The 24,030-nt window shown below is 61.5% G+C and overlaps 1 long non-coding RNA gene across 1 annotated transcript; it reads left to right on the top strand.

Annotated features, from left to right (window-relative positions):
• Window positions 1–20,499: 20,499 nt before the first annotated feature.
• On the top strand, window positions 20,500–22,197 carry LOC150018689 (uncharacterized). The gene is made up of 3 exons (XR_016509220.1): window positions 20,500–20,702; window positions 21,809–21,893; window positions 22,094–22,197. It is a non-coding gene; the product is annotated as an uncharacterized LOC150018689 (long non-coding RNA).
• The last annotated feature ends 1,833 nt before the right edge of the window (window positions 22,198–24,030 follow it).

The following is a 24,030-nucleotide window of genomic DNA, read 5'->3' as shown; positions in this document are numbered from 1 at the left end:
TGTGTCGGAGAGAAGGCAGCCCCTCCCCGCAAGCAGCCTGGTAAGATCCCCTGCTCTGCGCACCGCCCGGCCCTCAGGGCACCGACTCGAACTTGGGGGGCCCGCGCGCCCAGCTGAGCGCCAGCAGGGGGCGCTCGTGGTCCTTGTCGGACTCGGGCTGGCTCTGAGCTCGCTCGGGCTTGGGGTTCGCTGGCGGGTCCGGCTGCTGCACTGACATGGTCCTGCGCAGGTGGTTGCGCTTCCGCAGGAAGTCGGGCTGCGCGTGCAAGCCGAAGCTGCCCTTGCGCAGGATCATCCGCGAGCTGTTCTTCTTGGGGCGCCAGCGGTGGCTGGCCTCCAGGACGGCCAGGTGGGCGGCGTAGCCCTCGCTCAGGAACTGCGGAGGGGACAGGAGTCGGGCCAGCCGGGCGGGGACAGGCCTCTGGTCCGTCCCGCCACACCCCAGCCTCTCCAGCACCCGACCCCGGGGTCTGCAGCCTCTCCGTGGAACCCCCAGGAAAGTGGGAGCTCGCTACCATTCTAGGCTCGCCCTCCTGCTCTGCACAACTGAGCACTTACGTCTGTACCTGTGGGGCATTCCAGAATTCTGATTCTTGACGAGGGTGGAACTCCCATCCTTGTCGCTTTCACTAAAACCCCAAAGCCTAAGTCTCTCCCATCCATCATCCACCTTGCACCCCATGGAACTTAGCCATTTTATGGCCCCCACAACTGCCCTTCCTGCCAATCCTCCCACTGTGTGCTCCAACGCTGCTCACAGTGTGGACCTGGGCCATTGCAGGCAGGCTCTCAGGCGCCACCCCAGACCTGCAGAATCAGAATCTGCCCTTAAACAAGACCCCCCACATGACCCACGAGCTCGTTTCAAATGTGAGATCAGTGCTGCTCTGGGGATCCTCACTGTGGAATCCCCATCCTCTGACCCTCACCTGCTGGCCACTCTCCAAGTTCACTCTCAACATGCCCCAAAGTTCATCAACTTCCCTTCAATCTGCTTCTCAATGCCAATAATGGCACCAGGTCACCACACCAGAAATGGGTGCCACCCTGCACATCTGATCCGTTCGTGAGCAAAGCCAGTCCATTCTGCCTAGAAATGCCTCTTGGACCTCCCACTTCTCTCCTCCAGGCCACTGCCCTGCCGCACCTTCCCATGCCCCTCCCACCTGCAGCCAGAGGGGCCTCTCTGAATCACAGCAACTTAAGAGTTCCAGCGGGATGCAGCGTCAGCCCAGCGCTCCCGCCGCTCCTCAGCCCCGCCCCTGCTCGCCCCCCCCCCCATCACACTCAGACAAGCTGTCACTTGCAGTTCCCAGAGTGTACATGTTCTCTGTCACCTCCTGACCTTTGCTTTGGCTGCTGCCTCTGTCACAAACGCTCCTCCAGCCTCAGGCCCTTTTAGGACAATTTCTTCACACTCCTGGAAACCAGCCTTGCCCGTGCAGCAGAGCTGCTCTTGTCTGGGGCCCCACCATCCTTTGCGCTCCCCCATTTTGGCTCTTGCCACACTGTGCTGTCACTGTCTGCAGATTTTTCCATCTCCCTACTAGACTGGATGACATAACATGCGATTCCACCAGGGACTCTCCCTGGCTCCCAATACAGGACCCATTTCCAGGCAGGTGCCCAGTAGTATTTGTTGAATGAATGAATGAATGAATGAATGAAGCAGATTAAGGAATGAACAAATAAAGGAATAACCACCTACTCTACTCCCCCTTACCCTCTCCCTGGGCCCCACCCCCCAGCCCCACCCACCTGGCACTGGGTTTGGTACTTCTTGGTGGGCCGGCCCACAATGAAGATCTGGGAGGGGGGCAGGCCCAGCACGCTGTAGACGGAGATGTCCTTCGTGGAGCCGTAGGCAGCGCTGATTTTGATGAAGCACTGAAACACAGAGCCAGCCGCTCATGGAGGGAGAGGGAGGCCCAGGCAAACCACCCCCAAAGGATTCCTAGACCATCCCCCTGGAAACTCCTCCTGGGGGACCCTCCATCTGCACACTAAAGCACCCAAGCCATGGGTCCACCCTGCAGTGGCCTCCCCTCTCCGCCCCTACCCTGCACCCCACACTCTGAGCTGAGCAGCACAAACGGTAGGCTGTGCAACATGGGGCAAAGTGTTCCCTTGTGGACCAAGGAGCTGAGAGCCAGGCAGACACATCACGGGACAGGGCTGGAGCCAGTTCTGTCTGGCCCCCAACCCTGTGCCGTCCTCACGGCAGCAGCCTGCTGCTGGCTGGTCAGACATCCTCCCCAGAAGCCTCATCCCAGTTCAGAGAACTGTCGGCTCCTCCTCATTCCAGGGTCACCTCAGACCCTCGCCCACCCCACCGGGACACCGCCTCACCTCCTCTGAGGTGCTCACCACCTCGCTGAGCCTCACTCTGAGCCCCCCATCAATGTCATCTTCTTTTCTCCCCCTCTCCCTCCCCTCAAGTTCGCTGGAGACTCCTCGTCCCAGGTCACAGCTTTTCTTCCTCCTAAGTCCCACCATCACTGGGATATCTTCCTCAAGGTCTGCAGTGACTGTCACCTCCAAGACTGAACCCAGAACGGCCCCTCTGAACCCTGAATGTTCGCTCTCCCACGCTGACCCCACTCCTTCCCTCCTCTGTCTCTTACAGCCACTGCAGCCTTACCCACCCCTGAGTTCTCTGCATGCCTCTCCTGCCTTGCCCCCTCCTCCCCTGCCTGGGCACCTCCCTGTGTTCCCTCCCCTCCACCTTGCATTCTCCAGCCCCTCTCCCTCCTCCCACACCCCCGGCTACACCTCCGCCGGGAATCCTCTACGAGCACCTTCTCCATTTCTATATGCTGGCTGCTGAGAGCTTCTGGAGAAACAGAACCACGCAGCTCTGGCCCCACATGTTCTCTCTGCTCCCCACCCTCCAAAGAAACTCCTCCCGACTTTTACTTCCCTACCCAGCCCTGGATGTCAACGCCAAGACAGGGCTTCCTCAGCCCACTGGCCCCTCCGCATTAGCTGGCCCATCCCCAGCCTGCCTTCAGCCAGAGGAAGGAGCGGCTTCTTTGTCCCATCCTGTCCTGCCTCCTGGTCCACCGCAGCTCGCTCCTGTGACTTCAGTCCAGCGAGTCCCTTCCTACCCACACAGCCCTCTGAGCCGAGATCCCTCTCCTCTGCTCCCCACCCCGCTGCTTCTGCCCCCTCGGCCCTCTCAGGTGACCCTTCTTCACCAAGGTCATCATCGTGAGGACAGTTCTCACCAAACCACAGCTCTGCACAAGGACACTCTCTCCTTCTTGAACCCTGCTCCTCCTCCCTGATACCGGGAAGCTTCCCCCCCCCCCTGGCCTCCTCCCCAGCTGGCTCTGTGGTTCCTGGGCTGGCTCTCCTTCCAGCTCTTGGTGGTGCTCAGCCCCTTCTCTCTCTCCCTCCCATGGCTTCATGGACCTGCCTCAGCTGGGACCGACGTAGCTCACGTCCAACAGCCAGACAAGCCTCCATGTGTCCGCCTCCAGCCTGGTTCCCTTTCATTTCATCCATTATATTTTGGGTGCCTATCCTGTGTCATCATGGCCCCTGATGCTGGCGACATATTGGTGACAAAACACAGGAGCTCTGCCTCCCTGGAGACTATGGTCAGGTCAGGTTACCAAAGAAAGCCCCCGGCCAATGGAAGCCAGGGGCGGGGGCAAAGGGCAGGGCGTAAGGTCAGTTCGTATGGTGGGGCGCGCGGATGGCACCTTCAAGTTGGCTGCACTGGTGTCGCGGCCAGCAGAGTACTCCCAGCAGCGGCGGTGGCGGAGGCGGTGGGTGGCAGCGGCAGGAGCGGGAGCGGCGGCGGCGGCGGTGGTCCCAGCGGCGGAAGTAGGAGAGGCCAGCGGAGTGTAACAGAACCCGTGGGCTGCTCCGACTGAAACAGAACCCACGGGCTGTTTAGTTAGGGGTCCGACTGCCCGCCGCCAGAATCATAACTCTGAATACCAGAGTTTGGTGAAAAGGAAAAGAATTGTTTATTTACACAAAGCCCTGCCTCCCCCTCCCAGACCTGCCCAGTCTTAGGAAAGTCAGAAACACCGTTTCCCTACTTCCCAGGCACAGTTCAGCTTTACCAGCAGCTGCCAATCACTCAGTTCTGATTGGGGAGGTCCTTTCTGTGCTGTGGTGCCCTCCAGCTCTCAATGCAGGACCGCCTGGATTCTCAGCCTCCTTGGAAACTGCCTTCTTCCTGCAAATCGCACGGATCTCCTCTCCTTCTCAAAGCAGTCTGGCAAGAGCCTCTTCTTAAAGCAGCCTGGAGATCCCTTCTCCAAGCCAGATGGAGGGAGCCCACAAGAGCCAGAGAGTGAGGGCGTGAGGGCCAGAGAGAGCCTTAGAGTGAGCCTCCTAGAGCCAGAGCCAGCCCAAAATATGTCCGCAGCTGCTTCTCTCTTCCTCCCTGCCTCCTCTCTCTCCCCGCGTCCTCTCACGGTGGGTGTTGCAAACCGTCCTGACCATTCACAGAACCCTAGTAGGCTCGGTCTGCTTCTTCCATACCAGCCCACAGTCCAAGATCCCTCCCATCTTCCCGAGTCTTGGAAGTAAAGCGGATCTTTGCAACAATGTATCCAGCCACTAGCTCCAGGCATGCAAGGGCATCCTGAAAGCTGCTTCCTGCTCCCTATCTCCCAGCTGCAAACTCTGCGGTTTGTTTTTGGACTCTCCTGTTTCTGTAACAGGAGGGCCTGGGCGGCCGGTGCAGGAGCAGTGGCTGCGTAATTGGCAGAAGCCGTTCGCGTGCGCCTGCCCCTCCCCCAGCCCGAGATGGGGAAGCCCCCAAGCCACCTCGAGAGGCGTGTGGGCGCGCCCTTCCCACAGAATCTGGGCAAGCTGGAGCTCGCGCCTTCCTCCTGCCGGCCCTCCACGTGGCCCCCCTCCGGGGAGTTCCAAGTGTATCCAGGCAACAGCCCAACGGATACTTCTTGGCGAGCTCTCTCTGGCTGCTGAGGACGGTTTCTGTGCTCCCGGACAGAGCTCCCAGACGCGCCCAATGGGCAACTGCCTGAGTGCACTCTGCCCCCACCCCCCGCCCTGGGGACCAGGGGGCCAGCTCAGAGCTCCCCCAGGTGGCCAGTTTCCCTTGGTCCGCCAGCGGCACCCAGTTGTCCCTGCTCCTCCACCTCCTGCAGGGCCAGCCCGCCAGCACCTGCTCACATGCGGTGTTGCAGCCTTCGTGAGTGTCTGTGTGAGGATCCCCCAGAGCCTGTGGCGTTTGCTCGGGATCCTCAGGTCCCTTTACCAGTGGGCCTGTGGGGGGCACGGGGAGGAGGTAGGTGAGGAGGGGGGGCAGCCCACTGTGCCAGAGAGTGAGGCTGAGGGCTGTGAGGGAGCCCCGCCTACCTGCAGGCTCCCGGGGGCCCAGGGAGGCCTCCGTGCCTCGGTGCTCAGGCCTGGGCCCCTGCAGGGCGCCCTCCAGGTGCAGGGCCGGGAAGACGGAAGGCGCGGTAAGGCCCAGGCCTCCGTGAGGGGCTCCCTCTGCCTTTGCAGGAAGAGGAACCCCATCACCAGCTCCTATAGCTCCACCCGAGGCTGCCCTCCGGTGGAGAGGGGGAGGCATGCGGCCCCTTGCCACGCCGGGCTGCCCCAGAGGGCCGGGAAGACGCTGAGGCAGCAGCGCCCTGGGGCTCCCTCCTCAGCTGCCGCCCTGCCACGGAGGCTGAGCCAGCCTGAGCAGGGCCAGGGTGCCAACAGAGGGGACATAGCACCCTCCAGGCGCCGCAAAAGGAAGGTCTGCCTGCTCCCGCGCAGGCGAGGGCCCCCTCTAAGCCTGCCACCAGGTCCCGACCCCGGGTACAGGGTGACCCCAGAAGATTTGGACAGAGACCGAGAAGCGCGGTGGCGGATCCTCAGGGCTCTGCTTGGTGAGGCGTGGGCCCTCTCGGGCTGCGGGGCTCCAGAGCCTGTGCCTTCCTGCCCGCAGCCTGTGCCTGCCCTCAGTGCCCCTGTGTCCGCCGGTGCTCCAGTCACCTCTGTGCTGAGCGCCAGCACCTCGGCCTGCACATCTGCAGGCTTGGCTGCCAGGCCAGCCTCTGACAGCGGGGTGACCCCCATGGACACCAGCCCACCTCCCAGGCCAGCCTCTGACAGCGGGGTGACCCCCATGGACACCAGCCCACCTCCCAGGCCAGCCTCTGACAGCGGGGTGACCCCCATGGACACCAGCCCACCTCCCAGGCCAGCCTCTGACAGCGGGGTGACCCCCATGGACACCAGCCCTGCTCCCTATGCACTTCCCTCGGGGGCTCCACCCAGCTCTCGAGGCAGAAAACGGGCAGCCTCAGGCCCAGCCCAGGCCCCAGTCTCCACTGTAGGCCAGCCAGCCCTGGGCAGCATCGCCCGGGCCCCCCCGGGAACGCACGCCGGCCCCAGGCCTGCCTTGGCCGCCTCGACATCGGCTCCAGGCCCGTCTGGCACGGCCACCCAGCGCCCTGGGGGAAGCTCCGGACACAACACGCGGAAGCGAACTCGCCAGGGCACCCTGGTCACGACCCCTGGCGCCAGCGCTGGGAAAAAGCCTACGCTGGGAGGCGCTGCTGCGCCCGCCGTCGTGCCCACCCACGGACCTGCACCCAAGCAGAGCTCCCATGCTTCCAGCCAAGGGCTGGGCACCACCACCAGCACGGTCGCCTCTACCGTGGTGTCCCTCTCAGCCTCCACCCCCAGGGGCCCTGCCTCTGCTGGGCACACGGTAACAACTCAGAAGACCACCAGCCTACCAATCCCTGGGGCAGTCGGTGCGGGTACATCTGCAGGCTTGGCTGCCAGGCCAGCCTCTGACAGCGGGGTGATCCCCATGGACACCACCCCAGCTCCCTAGCTCTCCTCTCTGGGACCCCTCTCTGGCTCTAGTGGGAAAAGCCTTGCTGTCAGGGCCCCACCATCGCGTTGCCAGAAAACCACGGGGCCGTCAACCCAACTCTGAGCTCCAACGCAGGCTCTTTTGTCTGCGAGCTGTCGCAACAAAGACAACCAGGAAACCCAAGAGAGCGTCACAGCACAGGCTTCATTCAGTGGCCAGACGATGAAGGAGAGGGAGTTATAATTCTCAGATCTTCGCTGGGGTCAGAGAGGCTGCATAGAGAACAGGAGGTTGGAAATGAAGGCGCGGTGCAGGCTGTTAAGAAGGAGGAATCCTTGTGGGCTTTCTGGGAAAGGAGGAAGCTGGCAGCGGGAGAAACCAAGGAAGAGGAGCACAAATGGTAAGGATCTGCGTCCCCGTGATGGCCGACTTTCTCCTCTTACATTATGTCATGTTGTATGACTTGAAGGGACAAAAAAGTAGAGCACAGTCTCCCAGGTGCTGATGCCAAAGGTGCCCCTTGGGTTTGGCAGCCGGGCCAGGACCCCTGCTCCCCGGAGTGGCCTTCAGCCTGACGGCCTCCTCCCCTCTTCAGCACTGCAGTTCCTGACTTCTGGTCAGAGGCGGATTAAGGCGGGTGGAGGCCCCGGACGGGGAAGTAGATATTGGTTGGGCCCCTTAAAAACAAGGAGAGAGCCAGGGAAAAGAAAAACCCGCATTTCCCATATTTTATGCAGCGTAGTAATGAAAGCAAACTTGGTGTCATTAGAGGAAAGTGTCAAGTTGGGGTTTTGCGGGGCCCTTCAGAAGTCGGGGCCCAGGGTGCGTGCCCGCTGCGCCCACCCTTCAATCCGCCTCTGCTTCTGGTAGGGCTGCAGGGCCCCAATTACTTGTTTAGAATTGATATTTTAGAAGAACTCAGAATGATTCATTTAAGATTCATTCCTGTTTAAATCAGCAGCGTGTTACTTTTTCTTGTTGACCTGTATTTCGTCGCATGGCTGTACCACAGTTTGTTTATTCACGTGCCATGAAAGGTCTGACAAGTGTCAACATTTGTTTTTTATGCCAACTCTTCTAATAGGTAACCACTGGTATCTCCTTGGGGTATGGATTTGTAGCTTCCTAATGATGAATGAGGATTTTCTTTTCCTATGCTTATTAGCATGCACAGGTTTTCTTTGGGGCAGAATCTTCAGGCGTCTTTCTCACTTAAATGGGCGGTTTTTGTCTTGTTGTTGTTGTTTTAATTGAAAGGTTTTTCACATATTCTGGGCACATATTTATCACAAGTGGGAGCCCTTTAATTTTGTTGTTTTTTGACTTTGCTTTGGCTATTTTGGGCTCCTTGCAATTCCATGTGAATTGGATGACCAGCTTTTCTATTTATGTAAAAAGGGGGATGACATTGTGATTGAAATCGCATCGAATGTGTCCTCATAGTATTGCTATCTCAATCATTTGTCTTCTGACCCATGAACACGGAATACCGTTCTATTTATTTGGACATTTTAAATTGATTTCCTGCATTCTTTATAGTTTTCAATGTACAAGACTTTCATCTCCTTGGTTAAGCTTATTTCCAGTATTTAGTTCTTTGAGATGCCATTGAAATGGAATTGCTCTTTAATTTTCTTCATGGATTGTCACTGTTGGTGTATAGAAACACACAGATTTTTGTATGTTGATCTTATGACCTGCAAATTTGCTCATTTCATTTGCTGTTGCCACAGGTAGATCTGTGGTAGATTCTTTGAAAGATTTTATAGATAGATAGATAGATAGATAGATAGATAGATAGATAGATAGATAGATAGATATCGATATATAGATATCGATATATGGAATCATACCATCAGTGATGTAATTTTACTTCTTCCTTTCCGATTTGGATGCCTTTTGTTTCTCTTCCCTGTCTACTTGCTCTGGCTAGAAGTTCAGTGTAGTAATGAATAGCAGTGGTGAAAACAGGAACCTTTGTTTTGTTCCTGATCCTGGTGGGAAAGCTTTCAGCCCTTCAATATTGATTTTGTTGTTTTCTGTGGGGTTTTCATAGGTCACCTTTATTATGTTGAGGAAGTTCCTGTCTGTTCATGGTTCCCTCAGTGTTTTGTTTTGTTTGTGTTTTTTAATCTACTTATGGTTTTCTCACTTTTATTTTTTCAATCATGAAAGAGCATTAGATTTTGTTAAATGCCTTTTCTGTGTCTATTGAGGTGGTCAGTAATTAATTTCATTCCATTAGTGTCTATTGTATGGATTGATTTTCTTATACTGACCTTCTTGCATTCCTAGGATAAGTCCTACTTGCTCACGGTATATAAACCTTTGTACATGCTTCAGATTCAGTTTGTTAGTATCTTGTTGAGAAGTTTTTCATCTATGCTCATTAAAATGTATCCTGGCCGTTATAATTTGGGGGGGGGGCATGTCTTTATCTGGCCTTGGTAGGAAAAAGAACTGGTGATCTCATCCAATGAGTTAGGAAGAGTTCCCTTCTTTTCTGTTTTGGAAGAATTTGAAAGATGTCAAGGTTACTTCTTCTTCAGTGTTTAATAGTGTTCTTCAAGTCTTTTATTCTTTCTTTCTGTTTTTTTCTATCCTCCCTTGATGATTGTTTTATTGCTTTTTAGAGAAAGACAGGAAGGGAGAGAGAGGGAGAAGCATCCATTGGTTGACATTTTGTACGTGCATTGACCAAGAAATGGACCCACAACCTAGGTGTGTGCCTTGACCAGGAATCAAACTCATGACCTTTCAGTCATGGGATGATGCTCCAGCCAACTGAGCCACCGCAGCCAGAGTTCAAGTTTTTTTGTTTTGTTTTGTTTTGTTTCTTAGTGTAGGTGTTTACTGGCGCACATTATTTCTCACAAGTGCTTTTTCTTCATCCCATTAGTTTAGGTATGCTGTGTCTTAATTTTTTGTGGTCTCTAAGCTCTTCCAGTGTATTTCAAAGAGTTGTTTAAAGTCTTTGACTAGTCTGTTTCCTGAACTTTCTCAGGAATTGTTTCAGTCAGTATATTTGTTCCTGAATGGGCCATACTTTTTAAATTTGCTAATGCCTTGTGATTTTCTTCTTGAAAATGGCGTGTCTTACTCTTATGCTGTAACTTTGGAAGTCAGATCTTCCCCTTGTCCAGGGTTTGACTTATTTTTTTGTGATGGTCGAAGGTTATAGTAGTCCATTTTCCAGGGGTTTACTGAACTCTTTTTACAGAGGATGTATTTGTTGCTATGCGTGGTCACTGAAGACTGCTCCTCAGCGTATGTTCGGGTAGTGTTTGGACAGAGATCTCCTTGAATACCAGGAGCCAGAAAATGAGAGAGTAAACTTTTTTTCAGTCTTTGAAGATTGGCTGTTAGGGCTGTCCCTCAGCACTCAGCCAGGTTTGCACTGAGCCCAGGGACCAGCCCAAAGTGAAAGCTTATTTCTTCAAAGGTAATTTTTGAGCAAGCCTCTTCCCCGACGCATGCACGTGGCTTTCTGAATTCCCCAAATATATGGGTGATTTTGAGTGCTCTAATTTCCCAATAAAAGCTCTCTCCCCAATTTCCACCCATAGGCATTTTGCCACCTGTGGTATTATGCCTCCACCAGGATCTTTTGGTCCCGGCAGCTACGGGTTGTTGGCCAGCTTAATGGCTTCCAGCAATGCCCGTAGCTTTTCCAGCCTTCAGGGAGCTCTCAGACAGCTTTAGAACAGACCTGCCTACACGATCATTAGCAAAGAGGTCTTGCTCTGCTTTCTCCAGACCTAAGGACCAGGGTCCCACCCTGGGAACTGGGGGATGCAGTTTTCATGCCCACAGCCAAGCTGGGCAGGCAGCTTTAGAACAGACCTACACGATCATTAGCAAAGAGGTCTTGCTCTGCTTTCTCCAGACCTAAGGACCAGGATCCCGCCCTGGGAACTGGGGGATGCAGTTTCCATGCCCACAGCCAAGCTGGGGAAGGAGTGGCACAAGGGCAAGGAAAACCGCCACGAAGCTTTCCTACCGTTTTCCAGTAGCCTTTTAAAAAATTCATTGTTTGCTTGATTGCTGTGAACCTTCGACCATTTATAAAGTTCTAACAAAATAGAGTTGTTTAAAAACAATTACTGTTTAGTAGAAATGATTTCCATTTTATACTCTTCTTGGAGATTGTTCCTGACAGGCTGCAGAACTGCTGCGTTCTTTATTAAAAGTCTTTAAAGTTCTTTAAAAGTCTTTAAAGACTTTTAAAGTATTAAAAGTCCTAAGCTCATTGTAGACTCTATGGGTGTTATCTCTTTGTTGTGTTTTGCTTTTCTGATTTGTTGGTATGGTAGATGAAAAGGGATAGGTGTTGGAATTCAATATGAAAGAGTCATAATTAATATAACTCTGTTAAGCAATATAATTGATAGGATGAAGTCTTTTATGCAGGCCTGCCTTTGGTCTGTTTATTTTAGTGTAAGTAGGGAATAAAGTGAACTAAATGCCTCAGGTAGTCTACTTTGTCTTGGGTTGCCTAGGAAAGCTTTTGAAATGCACACACTTGGTTTGTAAAGACTTTCATTTATTTTTACAGAGAGACGACGGGAAGGAGAAAGGGAGAGGAACAACTACGTTGCCTCTGGAATGCAGTCCCCCGGGTTGCGAGCCAGGCCTTTCCTCGCACCACGGTACCCGGATGCACCGCGCGCGCCCCCGGGGACCTCCGCCCCGCCATGGACGCGGCCTCCTGGGCCCGCCACCAGTGCCCCCGACGCCGGGCGCCTGCAGCCGGGCGCCCGCAGCAATGGTACCGGAGCCTCACGCACTCCCGGGCCGGGCAGGCGGGTGGGCGGGCGCGGGGATGGAGAAAGCCAGCGGGGCAGCGCGAGGCCGGGATGGGCGGCCCTGTCGGCCAATGGCAGCCCAGAGCTTCAGCTAGCAAAGCCCTCGGCCAATGGGAGCCAGGGGTGGGGGCAAAGGGCAGGTCACTTGTGTAAGCAAGGAAGGTGGGCCGCGGGGATGGGACCTTCAGGTTTGGTGGGCTGGTGTCGCCGGCGGAAGAGGCAGAGTACTTGCAGCTGCGGCGGCGGCGGCGGTGGCGAGGCGGTGTGTGACAGCGGCCGGAGCGAGAGCGGCAGCGACGGCGGTGGTTCCAGTGGCGGCGGAGGTAGGAGAGGCCGTCGGAGGGTCGGCGGGAGCGGGAGAGGCGGCGGTGGGACCCGGTGCGGCGGCGGTGGGACCCGGCGGGGGCGGCGGTGAGATCCGGGGGCGGCGGTGGGACCCGGGGGGCGGCGGTGCGACCCGGAGGCGGCGGCCGTGGGACCCGGAGGCGGTGGCGGTGGGACCCGGAGGGCGGCTGTGGTCCCGGTGGGCGACGGTGGGACCCGGCGGCGACGGCGATGAGACCCGGCGGGACCCGGCGGCGGCGGCGATGAGACCCGGCGGGACCCGGAGGCGGCGGCGATGAGACCCGGTGGGACCCGGCGGCGGCGGCGATGAGACCCGGCGTGACCCGGCGGCGGCGGCTTTGAGACACGGCTGGGCCCGCGGGGGCGGCGGTGGGACCCGGCGGGACCCGTAGGCGTCGGCGGTCGGACCCGGGGGGCGGTGGTTGGACCCGTGGGCGGCGGCGGCGGCGATGAGACCCGGTGCGGCGTCGGTGGGACCCGGGGGCGGCTTTTGGACCCGGCGGCGGTGGCGGTGGGACCTGGGGGCGGCGGTGGGACCCGGCGGCGGCGTCCATGAGACCCGGCGGGGCCCGGCGGTGGCGGCGGTGGGACCCGGGCGGCGGCGTTTGGACCCGGCGGCGGCGGCGATGAGACCCGTCGCGACCCGGAGGCGGCTGCGGCGATGAGACCCGGCGGGACCCGGAGGCGGCGGCGATGAGACCCGGGGGGCGGCGGTTGGACCCGTGGGCGACGTTTGGACCCGGTGGCAGTGGCAGTGGGACCTGGGAGGCGGCGGCGGGACCCGGCGGCGGCGACGATGAGACCCGGCGTGACACGGCGGCGGTGAGACCCGTCGGGACCCGGAGGCGGCGTCGGCGGCAATGAGACCCGGCGGGACACGGCGGCAGCGGCGGCGGTGAGACACGGCGGGACCCGGCGGCGGCGGCGGCGATGAGACGCGGCGGGACCCGGAGACGGCGGCGGCGGCGATGAGACCCGGCGGGGCCCGGCGTGGGCGGCGGTGGGACCCGCGGGCGGCGGTTGGACCCGGCGGCGGTGGCGGTGGGACCTGGGGGGCGGCGGTGGGACCCGGCGGCGGCGGCGGCGGCGGTGGGACCCGGGCGGCGGCGTTTGGACCCGGCGGGGGCTGCGGTGGGATCCCGGTGGCGGCGGTGAGACCCGTGGGGCGGCGGTGGGACCCGTGGGGCGGCGGTGGGACCCGGCGGCGGCGGCGGCGGTGAGACACGGCGGGACCCGGCGTGGGGCGGCGGTGGGATCCCGGTGGCGGCGGTGAGACCCGTGGGGCGGCGGTGGGACCTGTGGGGCGGCGGTGGGACCCGGCGGCGGCGGCGATGAGACCCGGCGGGACCGTGCGGCGGCGGCGGTGAGACTCGGCGGCGACAGTTGTGGCGGCGGTGTGACGCGGGGGGCGGCGGTTGTACCCGGCGGGGGCGGAGGTGGGACCCGGCGTCGGCGGCGGTGGGACCCGTCGGGACTCGGAGGCGGCGGCGGCGGAGATGAGACCCGGCGGGACCCGGCGGCGGCGGAGATGAGACCCGGCGGGACCCGGCGGCGGCGGCGATGAGACCCGTTGCGGCGGCGGTGGGACCTGGTGGGCGGCGGTGGGACCCGGCGGCGGCGTCCATGAGACCCGGCGCGAACGGGAGGCGGCGGCGGCGGCGATGAGACCCGGCGGGGCCCGGCCGTGGCGGCGGTGGGACCTGGGCGGCGGCGTTTGGACCCGGCGGGGGCGGAGGTGGGACCCGGCGGCGGCGGCGGCGGCGATGAGACCCGTCGCGACCCGGAGGCGGCGGCGGCGATGAGACCCGGAGGGACCCGGCGGCGGTGGCTGTGAGACCTGACGAGACCCTGGGCGGCGGCGGCGATGAGACCCGGTGCGGCGGCCGTGGGACCCGGTGCATCGGCGTTGGGTCCCGTAAGCGGCGGCCGTGGGACCCGGTGGCGGCGGCGTTGGGACCTGGGGGCGGAGGTGGACCCGGAGGCGGCGGCGGTCGGAATCGGGGCGCGGCGTTGGGACCCGGCGACGGCGGCGGGACGGGGGTGGGGGGCCGGCGGCGGCGGCGGCGGGACGGGGGCGGGGGGCCGGCGGCGGCGGTGGGACGGGGGCGGGGGGCCAGCGGCGGCGGCGGCGGCGGCGGGACCGGGGCGGGGGGCCGGCGGCGGCGGCGGCGGCGGGACGGGTGCGGGGGCCGGCGGCGGCGGCGGCGGCGGCGGCGGGACGGGGGCGGGGGGCCGGCGGCGGCGGCGGCGGCGGGACGGGGGCGGGGGGGGCCGGCGGCGGCGGCGGCGGGGGGGCCGGTGCCGGCGGCGGCGGCGGGACGGGGGCGGTGGGCCGGCGGCGGCGGCAGCGGGAGCTGGGGCGGCTTCCGGGGCTGGGACGGCAGGGGGACCCGTGGTGTCGGTGGAAGTGCTATCGGCCACCGCCCCTCCCGCCGCCGCCGCTGCCGGCCTTCCCGCCGATAGCACCTCCGCCGCCGTCCCCACTTCTGTCCAAGACTCCGCCGCTGATCCTACAGGCGTGGCTGCCGACGCTGCACCGGCCGTCCCTGGCTCTCCGACGTCCTCTCCTACCTCCTCTGCCACTGGGACCGCCGCCGCCGCTACCACTCCAGCCGCTGCCACGCACCGCTCCTGCCGGACCCGATCCCGCTACCGCCGGCCCCGGTACCACCGCCGCCGGCCCCGATCCCAGCGGCAGCAGAGGTAGGAGAGGCCGTCGGAGAGCCGTCGGAGAGCCCAGGGCGGCCAGTGCAGGGTCGGTGGCCCCGCCTGTCGGATCAGCGGCGGAGTCTTGGACAGAAGCCAGGTTCGCATGCGCCTGCCCGTGCCCCAGCCGGAGATGGAGAAACTGCAAGCAAAGTAATACACACCGACGGGAGCAGAAGACCTCAGCCGGTCAGAAGGATTGAGGTACTTTGTGATGCTTCTATGATCTTAGCAAACTTTTATGCCACCGAGTGGAACCTGCTTCATTGTCCTAGGAGTCTTTTGTATAGTCCCGCTAATGAGTGAGACATCCTTTGACCTGAGTGATTAGATGCCTCTAGAATCTGTAAATATGACATACATGACTGCATTTTCCCGAAGGTGGTCGGTGGGACCCGGGGGCGGTGGTGGCCGGAGCAGTGGCGGCGGCGGAGGTGATATCGGTCGGTGGCAGTGGCCGGAGCGGTGGAGGCGGAGGCGGCGGCGGCGGCGGCGGCGGTGGAGACGGACGAGGCGGCGGAGGAGACGGACGAGGCGGCGGAGGAGACGGACGAGGCGGCGGAGGAGACGGACGAGGCGGCGGCGGCGGCGGTCCCAGTGGCGGCGGAGGTAGGAGAGGCCGTCGGAGGGGCGGCGGTGCGACCGGGGGCGGCGGCGGTGGGACCCGGGGGGCGGCGGTTGGACCCGGGGGGCGGCGGTGGATCCGGCGGCGGCGGCGGCGGCGGCGGCGGTGGGACCTGGGGGGCGGCGGTGGGACCCCGGGGCGGCGGTAGCCGGAGCAGTGGCGGCGGCGGAGGTGATATCGGTCGGTGGCAGTGGGCGGAGCAGTGGCGGCGGCGGCGGCGGTCCCAGTGGCGGCTGAGGTAGGAGAGGCCGTCGTAGGGTGGGAGGGTGAGGGGGGGTCGGCGGTGCGACCGGGGGCGGCGGCGGTGGGACCCGGGGGGCGGCGGTGGGACCCGGGTCGGCGCCGGTGGGACCCGGCGGCGGCGGCGGGACCCGGGTGTGGGGGCGGCGGGACTGTGGGGGCGGGCGGCGGCGGCGTTGGGACCCGGAGCGGCGGCGGTGGGACCCGGCGGCGGCGTCCATGAGACCCGGCGCGAACGGGAGGCGGCGGCGGCGGCGATGAGACCCGGCGGGGCCCGGCCGTGGCGGCGGTGGGACCTGGGCGGCGGCGTTTGGACCCGGCGGGGGCGGAGGTGGGACCCGGCGGCGGCGGCGGCGGCGATGAGACCCGTCGCGACCCGGAGGCGGCGGCGGCGATGAGACCCGGAGGGACCCGGCGGCGGTGGCTGTGAGACCCGACGAGACCCTGGGCGGCGGCGGCGGTTGGGCCCGGCGGCGGCGGCGGCGGCGATGAGACCCGGTGCGGCGGCCGTGGGACCCGGTGCATCGGCGTTGGGTCCCGTAAGCGGCGGCGGTGGGACCCGGTGGCGGCGGCGTTGGGACCTGGGGGCGGAGGTGGACCCGGAGGCGGCGGCGGTCGGAATCGGGGCGCGGCGTTGGGACCCGGCGACGGCGGCGGGACGGGGGTGGGGGGCCGGCGGCGGCGGCGGCGGGACGGGGGCGGGGGACCGGCGGCGCCGGCGGCGGCGGCGGCGGGACTGGGGCGGGGGGCCGGCGGCGGCGGCGGCGGCGGCGGCGGGACGGGTGCGGCGGGCCGGCGGCGGCGGCGGCGGGACGGGTGCGGGGGCCGGCGGCGGCGGCGGCGGCGGGACGGGGGCGGGGGGGCCGGCGGCGGCGGCGGCGGCGGCGGCGGCGGGACGGGGGCGGGGGGGCCGGCGGCGGCGGCGGCGGGGGTCCGGCGGCGGCGGCGGCGGCGGGACGGGGGCGGGGGGGCCGGCGGCGGCGGCGGCGGCGGCGGGAGGGGGCGGGGGGGCCGGCGGCGGCGGCTGCGGGGGGGCCGGCGGCGGCGGCGGCGGCGGGACGGGGGTGAGGGGGCCGACGGCGGCGGCGGCGGCGGCGGGACGGGGGCGGTGGGCCGGCGGCGGCGGCGGGAGCTGGGGCGGCTTCCGGGGCTGGGACGGCAGGAGGACCCGTGGTGTCGATGGAAGTGCTATCGGCCACCGCCCCTCCCGCCGCCGCCGCTGCCGGCCTTCCCGCCGATAGCACCTCCGCCGCCGTCCCCACTTCTGTCCAAGACTCCGCCGCTGATCCGACAGGCGTGGCCACCGACGCTGCACCGGCCGTCCCCGGCTCTCCGACGTCCTCTCCTACCTCCTCTGCCACTGGGACCGCCGCCGCCGCTACCACTCCAGCCGCTGCCACGCACCGCTCCTGCCGGACCCGATCCCGCTACCGCCGGCCCCGGTACCACCGCCGCCGGCCCCGATCCCAGCGGCAGCAGAGGTAGGAGAGGCCGTCGGAGAGCCGTCGGAGAGCCCAGGGCGGCCAGTGCAGGGTCGGTGGCCCCGCCTGTCGGATCAGCGGCGGAGTCTTGGACAGAAGCCAGGTTCGCATGCGCCTGCCCGTGCCCCAGCCGGAGATGGAGAAACTGCAAGCAAAGTAATACACACCGACGGGAGCAGAAGACCTCAGCCGGTCAGAAGGATTGAGGTACTTTGTGATGCTTCTATGATCTTAGCAAACTTTTATGCCACCGAGTGGAACCTGCTTCATTGTCCTAGGAGTCTTTTGTATAGTCCCGCTAATGAGTGAGACATCCTTTGACCTGAGTGATTAGATGCCTCTAGAATCTGTAAATATGACATACATGACTGCATTTTCCCGAAGGTGGGCGGTGGGACCCGGGGGCGGTGGTGGCCGGAGCAGTGGCGGCGGCGGAGGTGATATCGGTCGGTGGCAGTGGCCGGAGCGGTGGAGGCGGAGGCGGCGGCGTCGGCGGCGGTCCCAGTGGCGGCTGAGGTAGGAGAGGCCGTCGTAGGGTGGGCGGGGGCAGGGGTTCGGCGGTAGGACCCGGGGCGGCGGCGGTGGGACCCGGGGGGGGGCGGCGGGAGCGGGAGAGGCGGCGGTGGGACCCGGGGGGCGGCGGTGGACCCGGCGGCGGCGGCGGCGGCGGCGGTGGGACCTGGGGGGCGGCGGTTGGACCCGGGGGGCGGCGGTGGGACCCGGGGGGCGGCGGGAGCGGGAGAGGCGGCGGTGGGACCCGGCGGGGGCGGCGGTGGGACCCGGTGGGACCCGGCGGCGACCGCGGTGGTCCCAGTGGCGGCGAAGGTAGGAGAGGCCGTCGGAGGGTCGGCGGGAGCGGGGGTTCGGCGGTAGGACCCGGGGCGGCGGCGGTGGGACCCGGCTGCGGCGGCGGTGGGACCCGGGAGCGGGGGCGGTGGGACCCGGGAGCGGGGGCGGTGGGACCCGGGGTGGCGGCGGTGGGACCCGGCTGCGGCGGCGGTGGGACCCGGGGTGGCGGCGGTGGGACCCGGCTGCGGCGGCGGTGGGACCCGGGGCGGCGGTGGGACCCGGGAGCGGGGGCGGTCGGCCCCGGGCAGCGGCGGTGGAACCCGGGGGTGGCGCTGGCGGGAGCGGTGGCAGCGGCCGGAGCGGTGGAGGAGGCGGCGGCGGTGGAGACGGACGAGGCGGCGGAGGAGACGGACGAGGCGGCGGAGGAGACGGACGAGGCGGCGGAGGAGACGGACGAGGCGGCGGCGGCGGCGGCCCCAGTGGCGGCGGAGGTAGGAGAGGCCGTCGGAGGGGCGGCGGTGCGACCGGGGGCGGCGGCGGTGGGACCCGGGGGGCGGCGGTTGGACCCGGGGGGCGGCGGTGGATCCGGCGGCGGCGGCGGCGGCGGCGGCGGTGGGACCTGGGGGGCGGCGGTAGGACCCCGGGGCGGCGGTAGCCGGAGCAGTGGCGGCGGCGGAGGTGATATCGGTCGGTGGCAGTGGGCGGAGCAGTGGCGGCGGCGGCGGCGGTCCCAGTGGCGGCTGAGGTAGGAGAGGCCGTCGTAGGGTGGGAGGGTGAGGGGGGGTCGGCGGTGCGACCGGAGGCGGCGGCGGTGGGACCCGGGGGGCGGCGGTGGGACCCGGGTCGGCGCCGGTGGGACCCGGCGGCGGCGGCGGGACCCGGGGGGGGGGGGGGCGGCGGGACCGTGGGGGCGGGCGGCGGCGGCGTTGGGACCCGGAGCGGCGGCGGTGGGACCCGGGGGCGGCGGTAGCCGGAGCAGTGGCGGCGGCGGCGGAGGTCCCAGTGGCGGCTGAGGTAGGAGAGGCCGTCGTAGGGTGGGAGGGTGAGGGGGGGTCGGCGGTGCGACCGGGGGCGGCGGCGGTGGGACCCGGGGGGCGGCGGTGGGACCCGGGTCGGCGCCGGTGGGACCCGGCGACGGCGGCGGGACCCGGGGGGGGGGCGGCGGGACCGTGGGGGCGGGCGGCGGCGGCGTTGGGACCCGGAGCGGCGGCGGTGGGACCCCGGGGCGGCGGTAGCCGGAGCAGTGGCGGCGGCGGCGGCGGTCCCAGTGGCGGCTGAGGTAGGAGAGGCCGTCGTAGGGTGGGAGGGTGAGGGGGGGTCGGCGGTGCGACCGGGGGCGGCGGCGGTGGGACCCGGGGGGCGGCGGTGGGACCCGGGTCGGCGCCGGTGGGACCCGGCGGCGGCGGCGGCGGTACCCGTGTGGGGGGGCGGCGGGACCGTGGGGGCGGGCGGCGGCGGCGTTGGGACCCGGAGCGGCGGCGGTGGGACCCCGGGGCGGCGGTAGCCGGAGCAGTGGCGGCGGCGGCGGAGGTCCCAGTGGCGGCTGAGGTAGGAGAGGCCGTCGGAGGGTGGGCGGGAGCGGGGGGAGGTGGGGGGGCGTCGCGGAGGGACGGGGGGGTCGGGGTGGCGGCGGCGGGAGCTGGGGCGGTGGCGGGACCTGGGGCGTCGGTGGAAGTGCTATCGGCCACCGCCCCTCCCGCCGATAGCACCTCCGCCGCCGTCCCCACTTCTGTCAAAGACTCTGCCGCTGATCCGACAGGCGGGGCCACCGACCCTGCACCGGCCGGCCCCGGCTTTCCGACGGCCTCTCCTACCTCCTCTGCCACTGGGACCGCCGCCACCGCTACCACTCCAGCCGCTGCCACGCACCGCTCCTGCCGCCCCCGCTCCAGCCGCCGCCGGCCCGGTCCCAGCGGCAGCAGAGGTAGGAGAGCCGTCGGAGAGCCATCGGAGAGCCAGCGGTGGCCGGCGTAGGGTCGGTGGCCCCGCCTGTCGGATCAGCGGCGGAGTCTTGGACAGAAGCCACGTTCGCATGCGCCTGCCCGTGCCCCAGCCGGAGATGGAGAAAGTGCAAGCAAAGTAATACACACCGACGGGAGCAGAAGACCTCAGCCGGTCAGAAGGATTGAGGTACTTTGTGATGCTTCTATGATCTTAGCAAACTTTTATGCCACCGAGTGAAACCTGCTTCATTGCCCTAGGAGTCTTTTGTATAGTCCCGCTAATGAGTGAGACATCCTTTGACCTGAGTGATTAGATGCCTCTAGAATCTGTAAATATGACATACATGACTGCATTTTCCCAAAGGCGGTGGCACTGGCTGTAAGTGATGATGGAGAAAGCAGCGATGGGCCCAGTTCATCACAGGAAATAGTGTGGGGAAGGCCAGGGGAGGGGGAGCGAGGGCTGGGTGCAGGTGGGCCAGGCTGGGGATCATGGGGGACATCTAGAATGCAGCCCGCCTGGGGACTGAACCTGACCGCGAATCCAATGGATGACCTTTCACTTTGCCGGACGATGCCCAGCCGACTCGCGGCACCAGTTCGTCAGGGCTGCGCAAACTCATTTCAAGACAAAAAGTAAAACAATAAACACAACAAATAACATCAAAAAAAGTAAGTTCTCAGATATCTCGCAAGTAGCTCCTGCTCTAACCTAGTAGTCAGGATGTCCCCTGCTCCTGCTGTTTCCAGCCGGCGTGGCTCCAGCCCTCGTATTCGGCCAGGCAAGACCTTGCAAATACCTGATCCCGGCCAAGCGAGCTGGCCTTCCTTTTGGAACTTCAGCTTTCACCGTGCCCTACAGTCCAGCCCCAAAAGGTGCACAGCGCCGGGACTGAGACACCCTCCTCCAGCTTAATCGGCCTCTCTTCCCGTATTGTCTTCTCTCAGCCACTTCTGTTCTAACAGGTAAGACTGCGGTATGTTTTTTAATTCACTTCCTTCTTGATTTTAGAGTTTGCATATGTGATTCCTAACACACGTCCTTGGGTTGGAAATACTTTGCGTTGTTTCTCTACTCCAACCCAAGAAGACCATAGAATCTCTTTATAATTGAGGCCTTCATTCCTTTTCATTAGTTGATTAGTAAAAGATTCCTTCCTTTGGCGGTGAAACTGGTTTGGATCTCTGAAATCTAAAGCCATGTCACTGCTCAACTTGAAATCACATAGGGGCCCTGAACTTGTGGACAAACCACTTATATTCACAGTCGGTCCCGCCACACTTTTTAATGGGCCTGGAGGACGCTCAGAACCGCATAAACAGACACCAGATTTTGGTACTGCTGATTCAGTACATTAAACATGTAATGCTAAATACATTGTACAGTCTCAGCCCGAAGACCTGCTGGGAAACGCAGTAAAGCCATCAGTAAAAAAAGCGTTCTTAACTTTATAATGCTGGAGTATCCTGCAACGTCCCTCATACCTAGAATTGAGTCTTCAGTTTTTATTAAGACCTGTGTGGTAAGCACTTGCTAAGATACGTTTTAAAAAATGTTGGTGCTTATAAACAGCAGAGGCAGTTAGCTGTTCTGAATTGTCAAGGTCATCAATCCCTCATGACCTCCCTTACTAAAATTTGTGATGTCAAGCCACTTGCTCTGGCCATACCAGTTATTTTGGTATTGAAATGTTTCTCCATGTATAACTTAAGATGCCAACCACAGCACTAGACCTTGTGTTTTGAGGAGCTTTCAATAAGTTAGACCTTTTTCTCTTCACTCAAAGTTGGAACTAATTGAGGGGGAAAAAAAGAGAGGGAAAAAAAAAAAACCCACAGAAGAGCCTTGGGAATGGGAATAGGATAGAGATCAAAATGTCAGGTTGCTACTATTAAAACTCTTGGAGAACAAGACTCAGGAGTGAGGTCAACAGGGTTGCCAGTGCTGTCACACTCATAGCCTAGCCTAGCCTAGCGTCGTGCGTGAGAATTGGGCCTGCAATGTAAATGCCCTTACCCAGCACAGGGAGAGAGGAGAAAGAAAGTGACTAGTGCTTATCTCCTTTTAATAGATCAGTTTCACCACATAAGGAAACACGAGTCGAGGGATGTCACTGCCCCGAACAGTGGCCCGGGAATGAATTCATTCAGAATGGGGTGAGAAGCCCAGAGCCTCGTACTACTGTAGGTTCCTCCACAAAGAAACAAGAAGCCTGTGCGTGCAGTAAGTTTGTCCCTCCCCCCAATCAACTACCATATGACTGGCCTCTATTAGTTTTATAATACTGTTCCTACTGTTACTAAATACGTCATCAAGTTGCATTTTGTTCTTCTAACACGTATGTTCTCCTTTCTAGGTCCTCCCGTATGATCCTCTGTTTGACTGGACCATGAACCCTTGGAAAGCTTCGTATTCACAGCAGGGGCTGGGGATGAAACTGAGCTCCACTTCACTCTGAATGCGGATGGACCAGGAACGCAAACAGTCTCCCGTGAGCAGTATTTTAGGAAGAGCCGTCAGTTGTTCAGATTTTCCTATTCCCGAGGCTCTTTGAAATGATCTGCCTCATTAATGCCTTTGTGTTCTTGTCATTAGTGAAATTGGCCAGAGTTTCAACAACGTTCCTGAGGATCTCTTGATGAGAATACAAGAGAAGCTCAAAGGAGTGGAGGAAGGAGCTGTGCTCAGTGTGGGTGGACGAGCCAATTTACTCCTACAACAGGCCATGGGCCCCCCCAAGACCTCCGCCGACCTTTCCCAGGGTGGAAAACTTGCGTGTGATATTCAGCATATGAATCACTCTTGAATTCAAGCTTTGGAAATTATACGCTGGCCTTATCTCGAACCCACGCACATAACGTTGAATATATAGTATTACTCCTTAACTAAGCAAACTAGCTACTGTGTTTTTTTAAAAAAATGTGAACTTCTCACTTGGGTCACTTAGACATGCTTTGAGGGTCTCAAGGAACATCTCTTCTTGCGCCCTTCAGACATAATTGTCATTCATGCTCCGTTTCTTGGCTAAACAGCTATTTGTTTTTCTTCTCAAGTACACGCTGTATCATTTTCAGTAGAATCTCTAACTTGACGCTTCAGCTGAAACAGGCAGCAGGAAAGCAAGAGCGTCACTGGCAGCTTTTCCTCTAGGATGAGTACAACAAATGTCCTGCTGGTTTTGAGGTGGCCTTTCCTTACAACCTGCTTCCCCGATTTTACGTATGAATGAAAGATATTCAATATTCGTATGTAAAAGGAAGAAAGCCCCTTCAAAATAGTAACCATCTCTATATAGCATGGTCAAACTACCTTAAAAATAAGCAATGTTGAAAACAAGTTAGTGTTTAAGAAGTATTTTTGGATTTTCAATAGCAAAATCATGCAAGGTTACTGGATAAAGAGTTGTTATATTGTGGAGAACACATTTCAGAGACACAGATATAGTATGGTTACTAGTTTTAAAAAATGTATCTTGGACCTACTCATTCTTTTCTCTTTATCTTTGAAGCTCTCTGTGTTTCCTATTACTTCTCTTTGGGTGATGCCTTTTTCTCTGTTTTCTAGTCATGAATTAGCTTGTCAGCTGTTCATATAACCTCCTAAAATTATTCATTGGGTTGCTGTTAATTTCTAGCTGCGTATCATTCTTCAGATCTGCCTGTTGTTTCAGGGTGCCTAGTTGTTTTCTTAACTTTTCAGTTCCTTTTACGTCAGTGGTCACTTTATACATGCTCATTTTATAGTGTCTCTAATGGTTCTATTAAAACAATTTCCTCTTGTCTGTATGTGTTGATTCTCATATCTGGTAGACTGTTTACGCAGGTATTTTGTAGTTTTGAAAGAGGAGCTCATTTTCAGCAGGGCTTTCTCTGTACTACTCTTGAGTGACGTGTGAAGAATAGTGCCTTCTGGATAAGTTTCGTGTCTCCTTATGTCCTATTCCCAGGGCTGTTACCGACAAAGGACCGCTATTATTTTAATTTCTCAGCTTCAGAGTTTCCAGACCTCGAGGAATGTGAAGACCCCCCCCCCCCCCAGGCCAGGACAGACACTTTTCCTCTTCACCTGCCCGTCCTAGTGGCAGAGTGTTCTCTTGACTTCCCTTTCACTGAGGGGTCATCCGCGACTTGCCTCCTGTTTATGGAGGGCTTTGGGGGAGGGGCATTTAATTCCCACCTGCTGCCTTTTGCAAGGCCAAGGTTCCATGAGTTCCCTTATAGCTTGTTCAAGCTGAAACCCACAGGTTGATGATGAGATGGGCAAATTGTGCCAGGCCAGCTAGGAGAGCTAGAA

This window comes from Furipterus horrens, unplaced genomic scaffold, assembly GCF_987537825.1.
Source record: "Furipterus horrens unplaced genomic scaffold, mFurHor1.1.pri manual_scaffold_2, whole genome shotgun sequence".
NCBI lineage: Eukaryota > Metazoa > Chordata > Mammalia > Chiroptera > Furipteridae > Furipterus > Furipterus horrens.
The sequence above is the reverse complement of the archived record's forward strand: the minus strand, read 5'-3'. Positions and strand labels throughout refer to the sequence as shown.